The sequence below is a fragment of the Phyllobates terribilis genome, unplaced genomic scaffold (genome assembly GCF_046119375.1).
Source record: "Phyllobates terribilis strain yellow unplaced genomic scaffold, ASM4611937v1 Scaffold_4__5_contigs__length_816908805, whole genome shotgun sequence".
NCBI classification, from domain to species: domain Eukaryota; kingdom Metazoa; phylum Chordata; class Amphibia; order Anura; family Dendrobatidae; genus Phyllobates; species Phyllobates terribilis.
Window position 1 is genome coordinate 516,460,666 of NW_027362764.1, and position 21,169 is coordinate 516,481,834.

Consider the following 21,169-nt stretch of genomic DNA (forward strand, 5'->3'; position numbering starts at 1 on the left):
GGGAGGATGAGGTTAGATTACCACGCTATGCCACTGTTGCCAAATTGTACACAGTAAATAACAACTCCATACACACGGTGGAGTCCTTAACCTCACCAGACGAAATAGGGGATAATGACCCGGCAACCCAGGTGGAGGATTGGTGTCAACAGCTCCATGTGATTCCCCCGATGAGTGAAATGCTGATTTGGTGTAGAGCAGCAATAGGTCCAAAGGACGGAGCTACCAGGCGGTAGTAGAGCCCCTTAGCTCAGAGCATAGACCTACACTCTTAACTGCCAGAGGGGTAGTGGATGTACGCAATGGGAGGGTGCCCGTCCGTCTTCTGAACTATGGGGAGGACGAGGTTAGATTACCACTCTATGCCACTGTTGCCAAATTGTACACAGTAAATAAAAACTCCATACACACGGCGGAGTCCTTAACCTCACCAGACAGTAAATAAAAACTCCATACACACGGCGGAGTCCTTAACCTCACCAGACGAAATAGGGGATAATGACCCGGCAACCCAGGTGGAGGATTGGTGTCAACAGCTCCATGTGATTCCCCCGATGAGTGAAATGCTGATTTGGTGTAGAGCAGCAATAGGTCCAAAGGATGGAGCTACCAGGCGGTAGTAGAGCCCCTTAGCTCAGAGCATAGACCTACACTCTTAACTGCCAGAGGGGTAGTGGATGTACGCAATGGGAGAGTGCCCGTCCGTCTTCTGAATTATGGGGAGGACGAGGTTAGATTACCACGCTATGCCACTGTTGCCAAATTGTACACAGTAAATAACAACTCCATACACATGGCGGAGTCCTTAACCTCACCAGACGAGGTAGGGGATAATGACCCGGCAACCCAGGTGGAGGATTGGTGTCAACAGCTCCATGTTGGGACAGACACCACTCCTGTCCATCAAAAACAGGGGGTACATCGGGTAGTTCAGGAATACGCGCAGGTATTCAGTAAGCACCCACTTGACTTTGGGAGGATTAAAAGGGTACAACTCCATATCCCCACAGGTGACCATCCACCCATCAAAGAACGTTACAGGCCTATACCACCAGCACACTACCAGAAGGCGAAGGAGATGTTGCACGACGTGAAGAAGACAGGGGTAGTGAGGGATAGTTGTAGTCCCTGGGCAGCTCCCCTAGTTCTAGTCAGGAAAAAGGACGGAAGCATGAGAATGTAGATTCAAGACAAGTAAATTGCATTACACATAAAGATGCATACCCTTTACCATGCGTAGAGGAGTCCCTGGCTGCCTTAAAGTCTGCAAATTACTTCTCCACCCTTGACCTCACTAGTGGGTACTGGCAAGTAGCTGTTGCTGAGGAGGATCGGGAGAAGACGGCCTTCACTACCCCGATGGGAAACTGCGAGTTCAACAGTATGCCGTTTGGACTTTGCAATGCCCCCGGAATGTTCCAGAGATTGACGGAGTGCAGCCTGGGACACCGCAACTTCGAGACTGTACTACTATACCTGGACGACGTGATAGTGTACTCCAAAACGTATGAGGACCACTTAAAGCACCTGGCGGAGGTATTTGAGTCACTGTCCCGGTATGGGATGAAGCTGAAGCCCTCAAAGTGCCACCTGCTCAAGCGAAAGGTACAGTACCTGGGGCACATCGTTAGTCCAGAGGGAGTAGCACCAGACGCGGAGAAGGTCACTGCCATCCAGAAATGGCTGGAGCTGAAGAGCCTCAAGGAGGTACGTCAGTTCCTGGGACTAGTTGGGTATTACCAGAGGTTTGTGAAGGACTATACCAAGAAAGCGGCGCCTCTGCAAGACCTCCTGGTAGGACAGTCCCCCAGAGGCAGAAATCCCCAGTTCCAGTGGGGTAAGGAGCAAGCTGAATCCTTTAAGGTGATGAAGGAGATCCTGACCGGTGAAGAGATCCTAGCCTACCCTGACTACAGCCAACCATTCTTGCTGTACACTGATGCCAGCAACGAAGGATTAGGAGCTGTACTGAGTCAGAAGCAGGATGGCCGAGAGAAGGTGATCGCATATGCAAGCAGAAAGCTCCGCCCGACCGAGAGGAACCCAGAGCACTATAGCATCTTCAAGTTGGAGTTCCTGGCCCTGGTCTGGGCCATCACCGAGTGGTTCAAGCACTACCTAGCCTCCAGTAAGTTCACTGCCTTCACTGATAATAACCCCTTGACTCATCTGGAAACAGCCAAGTTAGGAGCCATGGAACAATGATGGATGGCTCGGCTGTCAAACTACCAGTTCACCATTAAGTACCGGGCAGGCCGCAAGAATGCCAACGCTGATGCCCTGTCCAGGATGCCTCACCAGTCGGACACGGAAGAAGAAGTGGATGACCTGGAGGAGATTAAACTACCTGCCTTTCATCGGAATGGAATGGTCCACGAGCAACGAGTCTCCAGGAGGCATCGCGATAAGACGTTAAACCCCCTGCCTCACCACAGCTGGAAGGAGACCCAGGACAGCGACCCGGTTGTCTGCCATATCAAAGAGCTGATAAGCCAAGAAGGTTCCTCCCTGGAGAAGGACGCGTCTCTACAAGCCAAGCAGCTGTGGAATGAGAAGAGCCGGCTGTTCATCTATAGAGAGAAGCTGTGCCGGAGGTACATCAACCCCAAAACCCATGAGATGGTATGGCAGATAGTGGTGCCCAAGACAGACACCCAGATGGTGTTGAAAGCCTACCACGATCAGGTGGGGCACTTTGGCTGGAAGAAGCTAGAAACCCTGCTGAAGTGTCGGTTTTATTGGGTAGGAATTTTCAGTTCCATTGAGAGGTGGTGCCGGAATTGTGGACCCTGTAGCCTCAGAAGAAAAGACTACAGCAGCCAGAAGGCACCCCTGCAACCCATCAAGACGACTCATCCCTTGGAGATCGTGGCCCTGGATCATGTCAAGCTGTCACCCAGCAGGTCAGGATATTCTTATGCCCTGACCATGGTAGATCACTACTCCCGGTTCCTGGTGGTCGCCCCCGTCAAGGATCTGACGGCAGAGACAGCAGCAAAGACGTTTCAGGCGTACTTCTGCAGGCCCCATGGATACCCGGAGCAGGTGCTGACGGATCAAGGCCCAGCCTTTTAAGCCGAACTGTTCAAGGAGTTCTGCCATCTGTACGGGTGTAAAAAGATCCGGACTACACCGTACCAAGAGCAAATCAGGACATGTCTAAGTGTGTCTAAGACAGAGCTAAATGGGAATAGAGTTAGACCTTCCAAAAAAAAGACACTGTATTTGAGTTTATGTTACGCTTCTATCATTCGGTGGTGTTGAGAAGTCTGGCCCAATCCTGCATTTGTTCATTTTTATAAGAGTCAGCCTGTCATCATTTTCAGTTGACAGGCGGATGCGCCTATCGGTTATAATTCTACCAGCGGCACTAAAAACCCGCTCTGACAAAATGCTAGCGGCAGGGCAGGCCAGGACCTCCAAGGCATAGAGAGCCAGTTCATGCCACGTGTCCAGCTTGGATACCCAATAATTATAAGGCACAGAAGAATCACAGAGGACGTTGGTACGGTCAGCAAGGTACTCCCTCACCATCTTCCGAAACGTTTCCCTCCTTGTGAGAGTACCCCACTCCTCAAGGCCTGTGCGATGGGAGGGTCTGAGAAAACTGTCCCAGAACTTTGACAGTGTTCCCCTGCCTCTGCTGGATTGCATTTGTGCCTCTCTCGCCTGTACTCCTTGGTTGTCGAAAGAACTGTGACCTCTGTCACAGGCGTTTTCAGATGGGAATTTTTCTAATAATTCCGCAACAAGGGCATTCTGTTTCTGCCCCATTTTATTAGACCTATCCACCATGGGAATAAGAGATAGAAAGTTCTCCTTGTAGCGTGGGTCTAGAAGTGTCCCCAACCAATAATATCTGTCACAAAAAATTTGGACAACGCGAGGGTCACGGGAAAGGCAGCGTAACATAAACTCAGCCATGTGTGTTAGACTGCTAACAGGCAAGACTTCCGTGTCCTCACCAAGAGGACGACTGACCATGCTCTCCTCCTCATCCTCATCCTACTAGTCCTCAGCCCATCCATGCTGAACAGACGGTATGACAGTTGTGCAGGTAGTACCGTCTATAGCGCAGGAAACTAGCTCCTGTTCTTCCTCCTCCTCTTCCTCATTGTCACTCAGTCCACGTTGGGATGAGATGAGGCTGGGCTGTGTGGAATCATGCTGTATGGTTCCTTGCTCCATCTCATCGTGCTCCCCCTGCAATGCATCCTCTTTAATTGTGAGCAGAGAGCGTTTCACAAGACAGAGAAGCGGGATGGTGATGCTAATTATGGTGACATCACCGCTCACCATCTTGGTGGAGTCCTCAAAGTTTTGGAGGATGGTACAGATGTCTGATATCCATGTCCACTCCTGAGGTCTTATGTGTGGAGTCTGACCTGAATACCGATTGGCCTTGTTGTTGCTGGTAGCCAACAACTGCCCTCTTCTGCTCACAAATCCTTCCCAACATCTGCAATGTAGAGTTCCAACGCGTGGGGACATCGCACACCAGTCTGTGAGCTGGAAGCTGCAAATGCTGCTTAAGCACAACAAGGGCGGCGGAAGCTGTAGCTGACTTTCTAAAATGGGCATATACGTGGCGTACTTTGACAAGCAGATCTGGCATATCTGGGTAGGTTTTGAGAAACCGCTGAACCACGAGGTTAAGCACATGGGTCGGGCATGGTACATGTGTGAGCTCACCTCGCTTCAGAGCCGCCACCAGGTTCAGACCATTGTCACACACGACCATGCCTGGCTGTAGGGTCAGCAGTGTCAGCCACAGATCGGCCTGCTCTTTCAGAGCTGTCCACAACTCTTCAGCGTTGTGCGGTTTGTCACCTAAGCATATTAGCTTCAGCCCAGCCTGTTGCCGCTTGGCCGAGGCAGTGCTGCAGTGCTTCCAGCTTCTGACTGATGTGGTCATTTCGGAGATGGAGGCTGAAGAGGAGGAGCTGTAGAATGTGGAGGCAACCCTGATTGACCCAGGGCCCGCAATCCTTGGCGTTGGGAGGACGTGTTCCATCCCAAGGTCTGACTGGGTCCCGGCTTTCACTATATTAACCCAGTGTGCCTTCAGCGAGATGTACCATCCCTGCCCACAAGCACTTGTCCACGTGTCCGTGGTTAGGTGGACTTTCCCAGTAACTGTGTTGTTGAGGGCACAGCTAATGTTGTTGGACCCATGCTCGTGTAATGCGGGGACGGCACACCGGGAGAAATAGTGGCGGCTGGGTAACCGTGTACCGAGGGACGGCCGCCGCCATTGGGTTTCGGAAAGCTTCTGTCTCTCAGAGCCTAAAATGCAACATTTCGAGTGCAAGCATTCATGAAATGTGTGAATTTAGTAGTGTGGCCTGTGGGGTGTTGGCTGCATATTTGCGCTGGCGTTCAAAGCACTGGGGTAGGGACAACTGAATGCTGTGCTGGGACAAGGACCTGGACGTGCTTGCTGATGGTGCTACTTGAGAGTGTGCAACGACAGGTGCAGGGCGGGAGGCATCTTGGCATGCGCCATGGACAGGGGATTGGCGTGCTCGCACAACAGCGGAAGAAGCAGTGGTGTCACCCGCAGACACTGTTTCTGGACCCTGGGGTTCGGCCCACTTAGTCAGGGGCTTTGCTGCCATGTGACTGATCATGCTGGTGGTGGTCAGGCTGCTAGTTTTGCTACCCCCGCTGATGATGGCCTGGCAGGTGGTGCAAATGGCCTTTTTGGGGTTATCTGCAGAGTCTTTATAAAACAACTAGACTTGGGAAAACAGTTGTACTGGCAACTTCTGTCGTGTTGGCGTTACGGGGAACGCTTTCCCGCCTTGTGTCTGCGGTCGCCACTCTGCTTCTTCCTGCCTTTTGTGGTGCTACGCCTACCTCCCCCTGTGTGCTGCTGTCCTTGCTCTGCATGTCCACCTGCCAGGTTTGTCATTTACTATGTCATCCACCACCTTTTCTTCCATTTCCGCACCCTTGTCCTCTTCCTGAATTTCTGGCAATTGTGTCTAATCATCATAATCCACCTCTTGCGACAGTAATTGCACTTTCCCACCGTTACCTTCGTGTGACCGTGGCTGCTCAAATATTTGGGCATCGCTACACGCCTTCTCCTCTTGACTTGCTTGAAGCTGGCCGGGCGAGAGGCCTGAATCTACAAATGGGAAAGTGAACAGCTCTTCTGAGTGTCTAAGTGTGGGATCAGTTGTCTCTGGGCACTTGGCATGGTGGGATGATGTTGCCATGTGTTATTTTTTTTAATTTGGTTTTTATTTTTGTAAGGTCCTCTGGTCCTGTGGCATCCATCTTTGATATGGCATACAGTTCTTGCTCCCTAGGATTTCCATCCTTGCCGCAACGACGTGATTCATCTTACCTTTGATATACAGCAAGATTATATACCCTTATGTGAAATGGCATTCCATCATAACAAGAAATCATGATGCAGCCGTATACCATGTTATATTGTCTTATAAGTGTTATATACAGTACAGACCAAAAGTTTGGACACACCTTCTCATTTAAAGACTTTTCTGTATTTTCATGACTATGAAAATTGTACGTTCACACTGAAGGCATCAAAACTATGAATTAACACATGTGGAATTATATACTTAACAAAAAAGTGTGAAACAACTGAAAATATGTCTTATATTCTAGGTTCTTCAAAGTAGCCACCTTTTGCTTTGATGACTGCTTTGCACACTCTTGGCATTCTCTTGATGAGCTTCAAGAGGTAGTCACCAGAAATGGTCTTCCAACAATCCTGAAGGAGTTCCCAGAGATGCTTAGCACTTGTTGGCCCTTTTGCCTTCACTCTGCGGTCCAGCTCACCCCAAACCATCTCGATTGGGTTCAGGTCCGGCATCCTTAGGAAGCTTCATTGTGTCACCGTGACACTGGACGTCATTTCCGGGGCGGGCACTAGTGTCATTAGCCCGCGGTTTGCCACATGATGATTGGACATACTTCTTTTAAATATCACGTCTTGTTACTTACTCATTGCCCCTTGATAAATGCCCACGCCGAAACGCGCGTCGGGGTTGTGCTCACAGGCTAGTGATCCTCCGGGTACTGACTCCTATTACAGGTAATATGTTCATACTTTATATGTTATATTTGGCATCAGTCATCACTGTGTATGTACACATATAGATTGATCATTTGTTACACCATACCCGGGGCTGAGGTTCCCCTTTCCAATGTATATGTGCAAAAAACAGACACTGACATCCTTTAGATATTGCATATGGTAGCCATATACATGTTTATCTAGTTCTCCTGTGTGCTCTTTTCCACATGGCAATTATTGTTGGTGTTTTTATCTCACATTAACCTGTTAACATTTTGAACAATAAAGTTTATTCCATTTTTGTATATTATGGACGTTTTTATTCATCATTTAGACGACCATATGTCGTCTTCCCCTCTAGTTATGTAAGATGATCTGTCCTCTAGATAGTCCCAGATTTGACAGCCATTAATATTATGTGTGAACATGTTTAGATTTAATCCATATATATGGCTGGTTTCTGTTAGCTACTTTTTTATGGTGGGAGGAAGTAGGATAAGGGTGAGGAATATGTGTTCCAGAGTCACGGCTACTGAGACTTGACTGTGTGGAAGACAGGGTGGTGGTGGTGATGGTAAAGTGACTGGAAGCATTATCTGCTCTCCAACCAACAACCTTTTGACACTGCTCTGGGTTCAATAGTGGTGTGCTGCGGTCCCCTAGTAATTGGGAGAGGAAGGTCGAGCGACAAGATGTGGGTGTTTGTTGTGGCACAATTTCAGCATGCCCACCTCCTCGGCCTCTGCATGCACCATCACCATCACGTCCACTTCCCCGTCCCTTGCCACGCACCTTGCCCATTTTAAATGGAGGGCAATATTTTCCATGTTCACGAGAAATGGCTGATTTTGGAACGCAGTTATATGTGATATGTCTGACAGAGTACCATGGTTTTACATAACAAGCCTGTAATTTACTAATACTATTCTTCACAGAGACCTAATGTGAATTGCTTGACCGACACACTGCAACAGAATGGAAGGCAGAAATGGCTGATTTTGGAACACTTTTATATTTGATATGTCTGACAGAACCACAGTTTTAAATAGCAGGCCTGTAATTTACCAATAAAGGCAGAAATGGCTGTTTTTGGAACGGTGTTATATGTGATATGTCTGACAGAGAACCACAGTTTTAAATAGCAGGCCTGTAATTTACTAATACTATTATTCACAGAGACCTAGTGTGCATAGCTTGACCGACACACTGAAACAAAATGGAAGGCAGAAATGGCTGACTTTGGAATGCTGTTACATGTGATATGTCTGACAGAGAACCATGGTTTTAAATAGCAGGCATGTAATTTACTAATACTATTTTTCACAGAGACCTAGTGTGAATAGCTTGACCGACACACTGCAATGAAATGGAAGGCAGAAATGGCTGATTTTGGAACGCTGTTACATGTGATATGTCTGACAGAGAACCACGGTTTTAAATAGCAAGCCTGTAATTTACTAATACTATTTTTCACAGAGACCTAGTGTGAATGGCTTGACCGACACACTGCAACGAAATGGAAGGCAGAAATGGCTGATTTTGGAACTCTGTTATAGGTGATATGTCTGACAGAGAACCACGGTTTCAAATAGCAGGCCTGTAATTTACTAATACTATTCTTCACAGAGACCTAGTGTGAATAAATATGTACCCTCCTGCACTATATGCACTGGAGTCTGCCACATACACTACCTGCCTAACTCCTGCTATCACCACTGAATATATGCAGCTGGACTAGTCCCCAGAAGGACTGTTAGTTCAGATGGATATATAGATATGCTGTGGAATACTTTTACTAACTATAAACAAGCAAATCTCCCGCTGACTCAGCAGCAGCTCTCCCTACTCTGCCTGGTTTTGGGATAGACTGTGACGAGCATAGCGGCACCAGGTCTTATATAGACCTGATGACACTGTGCGGCCAGCCAATCACTGTAATGCCCACAACCAACATGACTACGGCATTACAGTGCGTGGCAAGCAATCCCTGCATGTTCATTGGCTCTCTAAAGAGCGGCAAACATGCATGGGGGGGACCCGAGTTCCCGCTTGAGCAACCCGGAAATACTCGTCGAGCTTGTCAAGCACCATGATGCTCGGGCGAGTATCGAGCAGTGGCGAGCGCGTTCGCTCATCACTAGTGTTCAACCTTTCATGTAACAATGTCCCCCTTCCTGTAATAATGTCCCCCATCCTGTCCCCTTTTCTGTAATCATGTCCCCATCCTGGCCCCTTCCAGTAATAGTGTCCACTATCCTGGCTCCTTTCTGTAATAATGTCCTTATCCGGGGCCCCTTCCAAGTATAATATCCTCCATCCTGGGCTTTTTCTGGTATAATGTCCCCCATCCTACGCCTGTTCCAGTAATAATGTTCCCCATCCTGATATAATTTCTCAATCCTGGACCCTTTCCTGGTGTAATGTCCTCAATCTTGGGCCCCTTCCTGTTATATTGTCGCCCATCCTGGGCCCCTGTCAGTAATATATGTCTCCCATCCTGGTATAATGTACCCCATCATGGGCCCCTATCAGTAATATATGTCCACCATGCTGGTATAATACCCCCCATCCTGGACTGCTCTTCTCCAACAAATATAAAAATAAATAAACGATTCTACTCACCTTCCCCCGCACCCATGACGTGCGGCATCCTCTTCCATAGCCAGTGCAGAAGACAGCAGCTGACTTCAGCGTGCCAGCGACAGGCAGCGCATGGTGTCACTGCCATGCACCGCCAGTGACTTGCACGCCGACATCAGCCTCCTACCTCTGATTGGCCGGCAGCATGTATTGCAGTGCAGGGACTCGGTGGATCTCTGCTCTGCATTACATTTCAGCTGAACGTGCGTTCTCATATGGACATCCATCTGAAATAGCTGTCCCAGGTAATTGCCCGGCGACTTAACTGGGCTGTTAGTCCTAGACCTCTGCTAGACGTAGCTTCAGCTAAGTGTGGTTGGTTTTCTCTGTGCCTAGTGTTTTGCTTGATGATCTTTTGCTGCCTGACATTGGACCGCATTCTGACCATCCGTCTACTTAACCCCTTTGTTCTGATACGTTATCTTTCTGGTATTTTGACCTCGGACCATTACCTGACTACGCCTTTGTATCTTCCCTCTGTTTAATACGTACCCTCCTGTCTTTTGACCTCGGACTCTCTGACTATCCCGACTCATGGCTTGTCCATGAGAAATTACTCAGCGTCACAAGAAGTTATGGTTAGTGTCCCACTATTTGATGTCGTTCAATCATAATCTCATCTGTATATGTATATTCTTCTAGATGAGGGGGTCTCAAACAAGCTGCCCACAAAGCTGCATGCGGCCCCTGAGGCTCTGTTGTGCGGCCCTTGGGCCCCTGAGACAATCATGTCCAGCGAACCAGGGGCCTGCCAACGTCAGCGCTTCTCTTCAACTGAATGTGTGTCCTCAGACGCACATTAAATTAAACTGTATTGCGGTGCAGAGACCAGCCTCTGCACCGCAATACCAGTAACAGGTACTGGCCAATCAAAGGCCAGCAGCTCACATCGACATCCCAGCGTGGCCGCACATGATGTCATTGCTAAGTGCCCCGGCTGTGGAGGAGGAAGAGGATGCTGTTCGCCGAGGGAGCGAGGTCAGTTGAGAAGAATTGTATATATAAGAGCAGCAGAATGGGGACATTGTTACAAGAAGGGGACAAGTATGGGGACATTTCTATAAGATGGGACCAGGATGGGGACATTACTATAAGATGGGACCAGGGTGGGGACATTACTATAAGATGGGACCAGAATAGGGACATTACTATAATATGGAACCAGGATGGGAAGTTTACTATAAGATGGGATCAGGATGCGAAGATTGCTATAAGATGGGACCATGATGAGGACATTTCTGTAAGATGGGATGAGGATGAGGACATTACTATAAGATGGGATCAGGATTAGGGACATTATTACAGGACAAAGGACATTATTACAAGCTTGGGGACCTCATTACAGGACAGGGGACATTATTACAGTGTGATGGACATCATTACAGGCTGAGGGACATTATTACAGGATTGGGGACTTTAGTACAGGACAGGGGACATTATTGCACTACAGGGGACTTTATTACAGGGTAAGGGACATTATTACAGGACAAGGGACATTATTACAGGATTGGGGACATTATTACATCAATGGGGACATTATTACAGGCTTGGGGATAGTATTACAGGATTGGGGACATTACAGGACACGGGAAATTATTACACGATTCGAGACATTAATATAGGAGAGGGGACATTATAACAGGATTGGACACATTATTACAGGACGAGGGCCAGAATTACTATATGGGGCTTATTGTAAAACTATATTACTGTATGGGGCGCATTGGGGGGTCAAAAAAAGAAAACATTAAAAAAAAAAGTAAAATAAAGAATTGAAAATAATGGAATAATATTCGGCCACTAAAAATGCTGTTTTATATAAAAATTGAAGTAAAAGAGAAGACCTGTACCATAATCCATATGATAAACACAATTTTTTTTCTTTTTACAAGGGAACCTGCTGTTATATCCCAGCTTGGGGAAGTTATTTATCTATATATTAGTTTGTAATTTTGGAGTACTACTATCACCTGGTGATTATACTGCTAACTGCAGTTAGTTATTAAGCATATTCACATTAACAGGTGATATGCTGAGATGAATTAGAGGACCCAGGAATCATCTTATATTGTACTGATGTCGCCTCCACCGGGGATCTTTTTTGAATCAAAATAAATGAGTAATATATTCTAGCGGTACTCTTAGTGGCTAATCTTGCTATTATGATCTATGACTGTTATATAAGAATAGACTTTTGTGAGAGACTCTGAATGGTTGGGTCTCTCTGGACTACATGTTGTCTTGTTAGACGTTATAGCCTATAGCTTGATGTCTTTCTATATATCCATCTGAGCTAACAGCATTTAATCATCTATGTTATACAGTATTTGTTTGTGTGCCTTAAGGCAATATTTTAATGATATCTAGTAAAGGTTATTTTTTATGGGTTTTTTCATGTGAGATAGAATAAAAAACAGGCTCCAAAAATGATGATCGAAAAGTCATATAGAAAAATCATGGTATCACTGAAAACAAACATCATCTTCTCCCGCAAAGAACTTGTAACTTCATATTCAAATTTTTTCTATGTGTGGCCCATTTACCCGGCTGAGTTTGAGACCCCTGATCTAGATGTTACTAGACATCTTTTGTACTACTGGAAATAGTTAAAAGTAACTGACAACTATATGAGAAAATAAACAGTACTGAAAAGTTGATAAAGGTACCTTCGACAAGGTTGGCTTGCAGAGTTGATGGACAGGAATTTTAATAGTAATAATAGAGTAGGAACTGAAGATACACAGTGGCATAAGATGGAGATCCCGAGGCTTTATCTGCTCTGTGTACAGTAGTTCATAGCAAGCATAAGCTGAGCCCCACCTCCACTTCCCGTAACTCGTCTCAGCATCTTCCTTTACATGAGATGGGTTAGTCCTAACAATAAACAGTAGATAGCAAGTTAGATAGAAGAGAGATAATTAATGACTGTAAATTTAGTGCACTTTTAAGAGGATAAGAAGACATTTTTTGTAAATATTTCATTTTGTTATTTTGTACCTTGGTTATAAAATGGAGATAAGTTTACTGAACAGACAGTGACTATTTATAATAAAAACTAGATGGTGGCCCGATTCTAATGCATCGGGTATTCTAGAATATGTATGCGGGCGACCGGGCGCAATCAGCAAAACGGTGTTTAAATTTGGCGGCAAGATCGGTGATTGGTCACGGGTGGCGGCCGCGACCAATCAGCGAACTGTGTTAGTGAGGACCGGAGAGCTTGTTTAAATTTGGCGATAAAATCGACCAATCAGCAGAGCGTTGTTTAAATTTGGCGGCAATCTTGCTGATTGGTCTCGGCCGGCCGGTGGCCGGGACCAATGAGCAGAGCGGTGCTTAAATTTGGCGCCAAAATCGCTGATTGGTAGCGGTCGCTGCCGGCCGCGACCAATCAGCACAGCGGTGTTTACATTTGGCGCCAATCTCGCTGATTAGTCGCGGTCGGCCGGCGGCCGCGACCAATCAGCAGAGCGGCATTTAAATTTGCAGCCTATATCGCTGATTGGTCGTGGCCGGCCACCGCGACCAATCAGCAGAGCTGCGTTTAAATGTGCCGCCCATCTCGCTGATTGGTCGCGGCCGGCCACCGTGACCAATGAGCAGAGCGGCGTTTAAATTTGCCGGCCATCTCGCTGATTGGTCGCGGCCGGCCACCGCGACCAATCAGCAGAGCGGCGTTTAAATCTGCCGCCCATCTCGCTGATTGGTCGCGGTCGGCCACCGCGACCAATTAGCAGAGCGGCGTTTAAATTTGCCGGCGATATCGCTGATTGGTCGCGGTGGCCGGCTGCGATTAATCAGCAGAGAGACATTTAAATTTGCCGGACATCTCGCTGATTGGACGCGGCCGGCCACCGCGACCAATCAGCAGAGCGGCGTTTAAATTTGCCGGCGATATCGCTGATTGGTCGCGGTGGCCGGCTGCGATTAATCAGCAGAGAGGCATTTAAATTTGCCGGATATCTCACTGAGTGGTCGCGGCCGGCCACCGCGACCAATCAGCAGAGCGGCGTTTAAATTTGCCGCCCTTCTCGCTGATTGGTCGCGGCCGGCCACCGCGACCAATCAGCAGAGCGGCGTTTAAATTTGCCGCCCTTCTCGCTGATTGGTCGCGGCCGGCCACCGCGACCAATTAGCAGAGCGGCGTTTAAATTTGCCGCCCATCTCGCTGATTGGTCGCGGCCGGCCACCGCGACCAATCAGCAGAGCGGCGTTTAAATTTGCCGCCCATCTCGCTGATTGGTCGCAGTTGCCGGCCGCGACCAATCAGCAAAGCGGCGTTTAAATTTGCCGCCCATCTCGCTGATTGGTTGCGGCCGACCACCGCGACCAATCAGCACAGCGGCGTTTAAATTTGCCGCCAATCTCGCTGATTGGTCGCGGTGGCCGGCTGCGACCAATCAGCAGAGCGGCGTTTAAATTTGCCGCCCATCTCGCCGATTGGTCGCGGTAGCCGGCTGCGACCAATCAGCAGAGCGGCGTTTAAATTTGCCGCCCATCTCATTCATTGGTCGCGGCTGGCCACCGCGACCAAGCAGCAGAGCATTGTTTAAATTTGGCGCCAATCTCGCAGATTGGTCGCGGCTGGCGTCCGCGACCAATTAGCACAGCAGTGTTTAAATGTGGCGTCAAAATTGGTGATTGGTCGCGGCCGCTATTTAAATGTGGCGCCCAAATCGGTGATTGGTCGCGGGCAGCGGCCGCGACCAATCAGCAGAGCGGTGTTTAACTTTAGCGCCAAGATCACTGATTGGTCATGTGCGGAGAGCGCGACCAATCAGCGAATCGTATTGGTGAGGAGCGAGGAGAGGAATCGTATTAGTGAGGACCGGGGAGCGGCGCTGTCTGTGCGGCTACTTCCGCAGCGAGAAGCCGGGACATGAGCGACTGCTCGCAGCAGAAGTATCCCGACCCGCAGCGCCGCTCCCCGGTCCTCCCTTGACACCCTAGCCGCTGATGTCCCCACAGTATCCGCATGGTGTTACAAAGGTCCGGACATTTGTGTTAAAAATCGCTGATTGGTCGCTGGCGCTGCCCGCGACCAATCACCGATTTGGGCGCCAAATTTAAATATCGGCCGCGACCAATCACCGATCTTGGCTCCACATTTAAACACCGCTGTGCTGATTGGTCGCCGACGCTGGGCACGACCAATCACTGATTTTGGCGCCACATTTAAATAGCGTCCGCGACCAATCAGTACAGCGGTGTTTAAATGTGGAGCCAAGATCGGTGATTGGTCGTGGCCGATATTTAAATTTGGCGCCCAAATCGGTGATTGGTCGCGGGCAGCGCCAGCGACCAATCAGCGATTTTTAACACAGATGTCTGGACCTTTGTAACACCATGCGGATACTGTGGGGACATCAGCGGCTAGGGTGTGAAGGGAGGACCGGGGAGCGGCGCTGCCGGTCCGGATACTTCTGCTGCGAGCGCCCGCTCATGTCCCGGGTTCTCGCAGCGGAAGTATCCGCACAGGCAGCGCCGCTGACATCCATGCGGCTAGGGTGTGAAGGGAGGACCGGGGAGCGGTGCTGACATCCAATTGGTCGCGGCCGCTATTTAAATGTGCTGCACAAATCGGTGATTGGTCGCCGTCTTGGCCCGCGACCAATCACTGATCTTGCCGCAAAAGTTAAACACTACTGTGCTGATTGGTCGCGGACGCTGCCCGCGACCAATCACCGATTTGGGCGCCAAATTTAAATATCGGCCGCGACCAATCACCGATCTTGGCTCCACATTTAAACACCGCTGTGCTGATTGGTCGCGGCCGATATTTAAATGTGGCGCCCAAATCGGTGATTGGTCGCGGGCAGCGTCCGCGACCAATCAGCACAGCGGTGTTTAACTTTTGCGCTAAGATCAGTGATTGGTCGGGTCCGAAGACCGCGACCAATCATCGAATCGTCTTGGTGAGCACCGGGGAGCGGCGCTGCCTGTGCGGGTACTTCCGCTGCGAGAACCCGGGACATGAGCGGGCGCTCGCAGCAGAAGTATCCCGACCCGCAGCGCCGCTCCCCGGTCCTCTCTTCCGCATGGAGGTCAGCGACGCCGGCGGTCCTTCCGCTGCTACCGCCCGGGAGATGAGCGCCTCGCGGCGCTCATCTCCCAGCTGCATCGCCACTCAGCTCCGTCCCGCAGATGAGCCGCTAACGGCCGCCATCTTTTTTCAGAAATCCCGCGGCGCTGATTGGCCAATTTTATTACGAGGCGCATGCTGCCTAATGAATTCGGCACCCCTAGTAAGTGGTGTGCGCCTCATTGCGCTGCGCCAGAAATGCTACCGATTAGAGTAACATTTCTGGCGTACAACACACAGGCATTTTTCATCTATTTACTGAATGTAATGAATCTTGCACTACATAAATCGGTACCAAGTAAGACAGTCAATAAAATAAAAGGTATTTAGATAGTTCCGTGCCATGTATTAAATCTGTCAAAGTGCGTGGTATAGACAAGAATACGAAAAATGTTGTCGAGGATGTCTAGTAAGACAGACAATAGTAAATATAGAACTTGTCACTCGTAGTGGATGAAAGAATAGTCGTGATTTATTGAACAAAAAATTTGTCTCACAGAGTATGCATGACGTTTCAGTCTGTTGGACCTTCCTCAGGTGCACATAATATCTGTGGAGAAACCAACTTTAAGAGAAAGTGTGCAGTGCTATGGTATTGCGCAACTCTGCAGTGTAATGGTGCCATTATGACTTTTCTTTCATCCACTACTAGTGCCAAGTTCTATATTTACTATATACGGGATGGGACCCTACTTGAGCACCGAAGACAGTAGGAGTGCCTTATCCCATTTTTCTTAGTAAGACAAATGAGTCTAAGCTGAGAAAATGTTGAATGTAGGAATGTTAAATTTTCTACTGCTATTGTACAGTATATTCAGAATCCAGTCTGATCAATCGATGTCCTTAATTTTCTTGGAGCTTCATTTCTACTGTAAACATTGGTTTAGTCCTGATTTGTGTTGCACCTTTTTCCCCATGTCTCCTTTCTAGTGTCATTTTACTCATTTTCACTTTTTCAAATCTTTCAGGAGACGCAGAAGACACCGGAGCTGCGGAGGCACAAGGAGAGGTAAGCATTGTGCCGGCCGGGGCCCTGAGCAAGGAGGGGGGGCACTGGCATCGGAATCCTCCGCCCACAGGCCCTATAGCATTCCGGGATGCCCAACGGTGAGTGGGCCCCCCGCCTGCTCAGGGCCCCGGCACTTGCCCGGGTGCGCCGGGTGCTGACGCCAGGCCTGTGCAGAAGCTATTGTTTTTTTTGTTTCTAGGCCCAGATGTAAAACCTATATCAGGGTCCTCAACTTTAAGTGCAATATATTGAATATTACTGTATTACTCTTATGTGGGAAAGAAATCATCAGGTCACCTCAAATACCAGTTAACAGATAGAAGTGCAGCAAAATAATTCTTAGTAATCTCAGCAAACCTATGCACAAAATTCTATCATACCACAGTGATGAAAAAAACACTGAAGTCCCAGTAGAGACAGAGCAAAAAGCAGTGATTTCATAACTCGAACATAGAAAACAAATATATCTGCACAATGATAATAAAGATTATGATGCCACATAAGTAGCAATACAAAAATAATAGTAAGGCTATGTTCACACATCATGTTTTTTCCAGCGTTTTTTGTTGCAGATTTTTATGCAAATTTTCAGCTGCCTTTTGCAGTACCAGCAAAGTCTACGAGAAACCAGAATTCTCTGTTCACACATCATGTTTTTTTTGTTGTTGCGCATTTTGTGCCTTGCATGCATTTTTGGAAAATAGAGCATGTCACTTCTCTCAGCCTTTTTTCATCCAAAAAAATGCTGAAAAAACGCAGGAAGGGTGGTGAAAAAAACGCTGAAATTTGCATCAGCGTTTTTGATGGCAAAATAGAATGGGGTTATTTTTTTCACAGAACTTTATGTACATGCATAAATAGAGACAGAAGGACAGTGAAAAAAACGCTGAAAAACGCAGCAAAACTGCAAGAAAAATACTGAACAAAATGCCCCTGAAGATAAAGTTTTGCTGCAGATTTGTGACGCAAAAAAAACCATGATGTGTGAACATAGCCTAACAGTTATGGAACAGTACATGGATGATCACTGTAGCTACATTGTATCTCTATACAGGGATCTTGATGAACAATGTGAAATCATGAAATACAAAGAATTTAGTGATGTCATTCAGTATAGAGAATGTGGAGACGTGTGGGGCATTACATATTTTGTCAGAGAATAACAATAATGAATACACCAATGTCATGAAACAGGGATAATATTACAGCATCATGAACAATGCGATGAATGCCAAAATAACAGCGCTGCACGGTGGTTCTTTACATCTATTACAGACCTCAGTAGTCACATGCCAACAGTGCTACCATAAGTCGTAAAGCCAGTGATTGTCTGCACCCAGTAGTGAATGGAAATCCATCACTGCAGGACATCTAACAAGTTATTTTTCTATTTTATCTAGTCCCCTGCTTTTGTGACTTTGTTTTTTAAAATACTGTACTATCCCTTTAATACTTCTTTCCCCACAAGTTACTGCTCATTAATACATAATAATACCTTTCCTATATTATTTGGATAATTGACATTTCTATCATGTTCAGATCTTTTATACAAACATCATGGAATTCTTTCCATAAGGAGCCCACGTAGCAGCTGACAAGTTCTCCTGCACAGTTCCATACTGACAAGTATTGTTGTTGATGTCTATATCGCCAGTCGGGAACCTGAAAGGCTTGCAAATAGATTCATTTACATTTTCCAGGGAACGTTAGTTGTTCATTTAGAAATAAGAAAACATTCATTGCTCGTCTTTCACCATTGTTAATATGACTTCCAACTTTGTGTACCTTCTGTATAGCAAACAATGTGTTCATTTATGTTGAGGAATAATTATTTTGACAGTCGGCTCTTCTACTTATCTTGCATATATTGTTATTGTATGCCCGCTGCTGTTATCTGCTGTAGAGCACATCCTAGGTGTCAACTAATATAACCTCTGCATGTATATGGTTTATTATAAAGCTGAAGGTAGGAAAAAGAATAATTTTAATATACAGGCAACAGCTGTCTGTCGTTAGGCTGACAGTTTCCTTTCCCCATTCCCAATACACAGAAACACTCAGCTAATACTTCCTATGTTCTCTTTGAGACAGCCACTGTCAGAGTCCTCCGGCTTATTTTCCCACCAAGCAAAAAGATTGGCAGTGTAAATTCCAATCACTGGATTCTTTTTTCCCCTGACATTATCTGTCGGGAGACCCCCATACACATTAGACTGTCAGCTGATCCCACTGACTTTAGTCTAATGTGTCTGGGGGCTATTTGATTGTGTTCACGTGTGCATCAAAGCATTGTGGCAGATTCTTTTACAGCTCCCAAAAGTAATAATGCTGTATAGCACTGCAAACATCAAACATCACAACAGAACCTAATATGCAAATTGCCCCTTCAGAGAGAAAGAGGACTTGAACTCTATAGCGCCAACTATTGGAAGCAGCAATCCTACAAGTCACAATCGACCTTTTAATGAGTTTTGCAATATGACTTAGGATAATAGCCAAATCAGAATCTCAATTTGCAGACATGGTGTTTCGGGCTATTGGCCTTCGTCAGTGCAAAGTATGAGAACTGATTTGGCTGGGTGAGAGGTTTTAGACTGAAGTCTAAGGAGTAATGGTTCTCCTTGTAGAGAGTGACATACTGACTCTGGCATGCCACAGTACAGAGGTTTATTCGCTGTGCAATGCTCCTCTGGGTAATTTAATATGCAAATTGCCTCTTCAGAAAGAGGACTTGAACTCTATAGCGCCAACTATTGGAAGCAGCAATCCTACAAGTCACAATTGAGTCTTTAACGAGTCTTGCAATATGACTTAGGATAATAGCCAAATCAGAATCTCAATTTGCAGACACGGTGTTTCGGGCTATTGGCCCTCGTAAGTGCAAAGTATGAGAACTGATTTGGCTAGGTGAGAGGCTCTGGACTGAAGTCTAAGGAGTAACGGTTCTCCTTGTGGAGAGTGGCATACTGACTCTGGCATGCCAAGGTAAGGAGGCTTATTCGCCGTGCAATGCTCCTCTTGGAAATTTAATATGCAAATTGCCTCTTCAGAAAGAGGACTTGAACTCTATAGCGCCAACTATTGGAAGCAGCAATCCTAGAAGTCACAATCGACCTTTTAACGAGTCTTGCAATAGTGACATACCGTCTCTGGCATGCCAAGAACCTGACAGACACCACAACAGAACCTGATACACACCACAACAGAACCTGACAGACACCATCATAAGTCAATGGGGTCTGTTATGCATCGGTTCTACAAAGGATTTGGCACACTGTCGGAAACCACTGTGACAACCAGCCCTACTGGGTAGATTCCTGGTGGACCGCTAACATAATGGGCTGATTGGCTCTTTCCTATCTACTCTGGCCATTCTAAGACATGGTCCTCAGAATTCATCCTGTGCAGAACTCAGAGCTGCCTCTAAAACACTGACTCTTCCTCCCTATCTTTTCTTCATCTTCCTTCTCCTGGAGAGCAGCAGTAAATGGGGTCTAGCAGAAAAAGTCCTGGTGTCAGAAAATGTCAATAATTATGCCACCTCTGTTTGATAGAAGTCATAATTACTGTGGTCAGTGGGTGGAAGCTTCACAAATTGATGCTGCTTCTTAGTGGCTTCAGAACTACAGTAGATTGTCTATTTGGTTAAATCGGCTGCAGAAATGACCTTCACCATTCCTGAAGAAACAGGCTGGCCAAGACTTCCCAACAATGTATGTGCCTTCTCTAACAACACTGATTTTATTTTCTACAGCTGCCTGTGGACAAAAAGAAACTGCTGTCTATAAATAATGGCTCCCTCTTCTCACATCACAAGAGGCAGTCGGACCAAATACATTAGTAGGGGGGAGGATGACGGTTTCAGTGTCTACACAGCCTGGGAGAGTAACAGCTGAGTTCACAGTCCTTTCTTGTTCTGTACTGGGTCCTCTTTTTACTGACCAGTGACTTCTGATATTGGTTATGTCTGCTGTTCTGGGATGGGTTAGGGTTGTCGAGGCCCCTGCTGCTTCAGTGGATAGTCAGCATAGATAATTGTATATAATACTGTGTACATACTGTGGTATATGTGTGTGCAGGACTGCTGTTAGGGGCAGACTAGACATCTGCCTAGAGCCCCCACTACCCACGCTAATACCGACACACCATGAGGCCGCTATGGGGACCGTGAGTCGGTGAGGCCCGGTGGCAGAGCCGGCCCCCACCCATCCTGCATCATTCAACTGTATCAGCATCATAGATGCCGATACAGTTGAAAGCAATGATGGAGGAGGAAGCGTCATGTGATGCTCCATCTCCCATCATTCCCTCTCTGCCTTTGACACAGCGGGCGCGATGACATCGCTACGCTGAGCCAGCAGTGGAGCTGCTGAGACAAGCTGCAGAG

At 47.3% G+C, this 21,169-nt stretch overlaps 1 protein-coding gene across 1 annotated transcript in view; it reads right to left on the reverse strand.

Annotated features, from left to right (window-relative positions):
• Positions 1–6,638: 6,638 nt before the first annotated feature.
• LOC141265607 (Y+L amino acid transporter 2-like) overlaps positions 6,639–21,169 on the reverse strand; it is a 77,978-nt gene continuing 63,447 nt past the window's right edge. The window contains exon 11 of the mRNA XM_073678869.1: positions 6,639–12,565. The gene's annotated coding sequence lies outside the window, so the exon portion shown is untranslated. The remainder of the gene's footprint in view (positions 12,566–21,169) is intronic.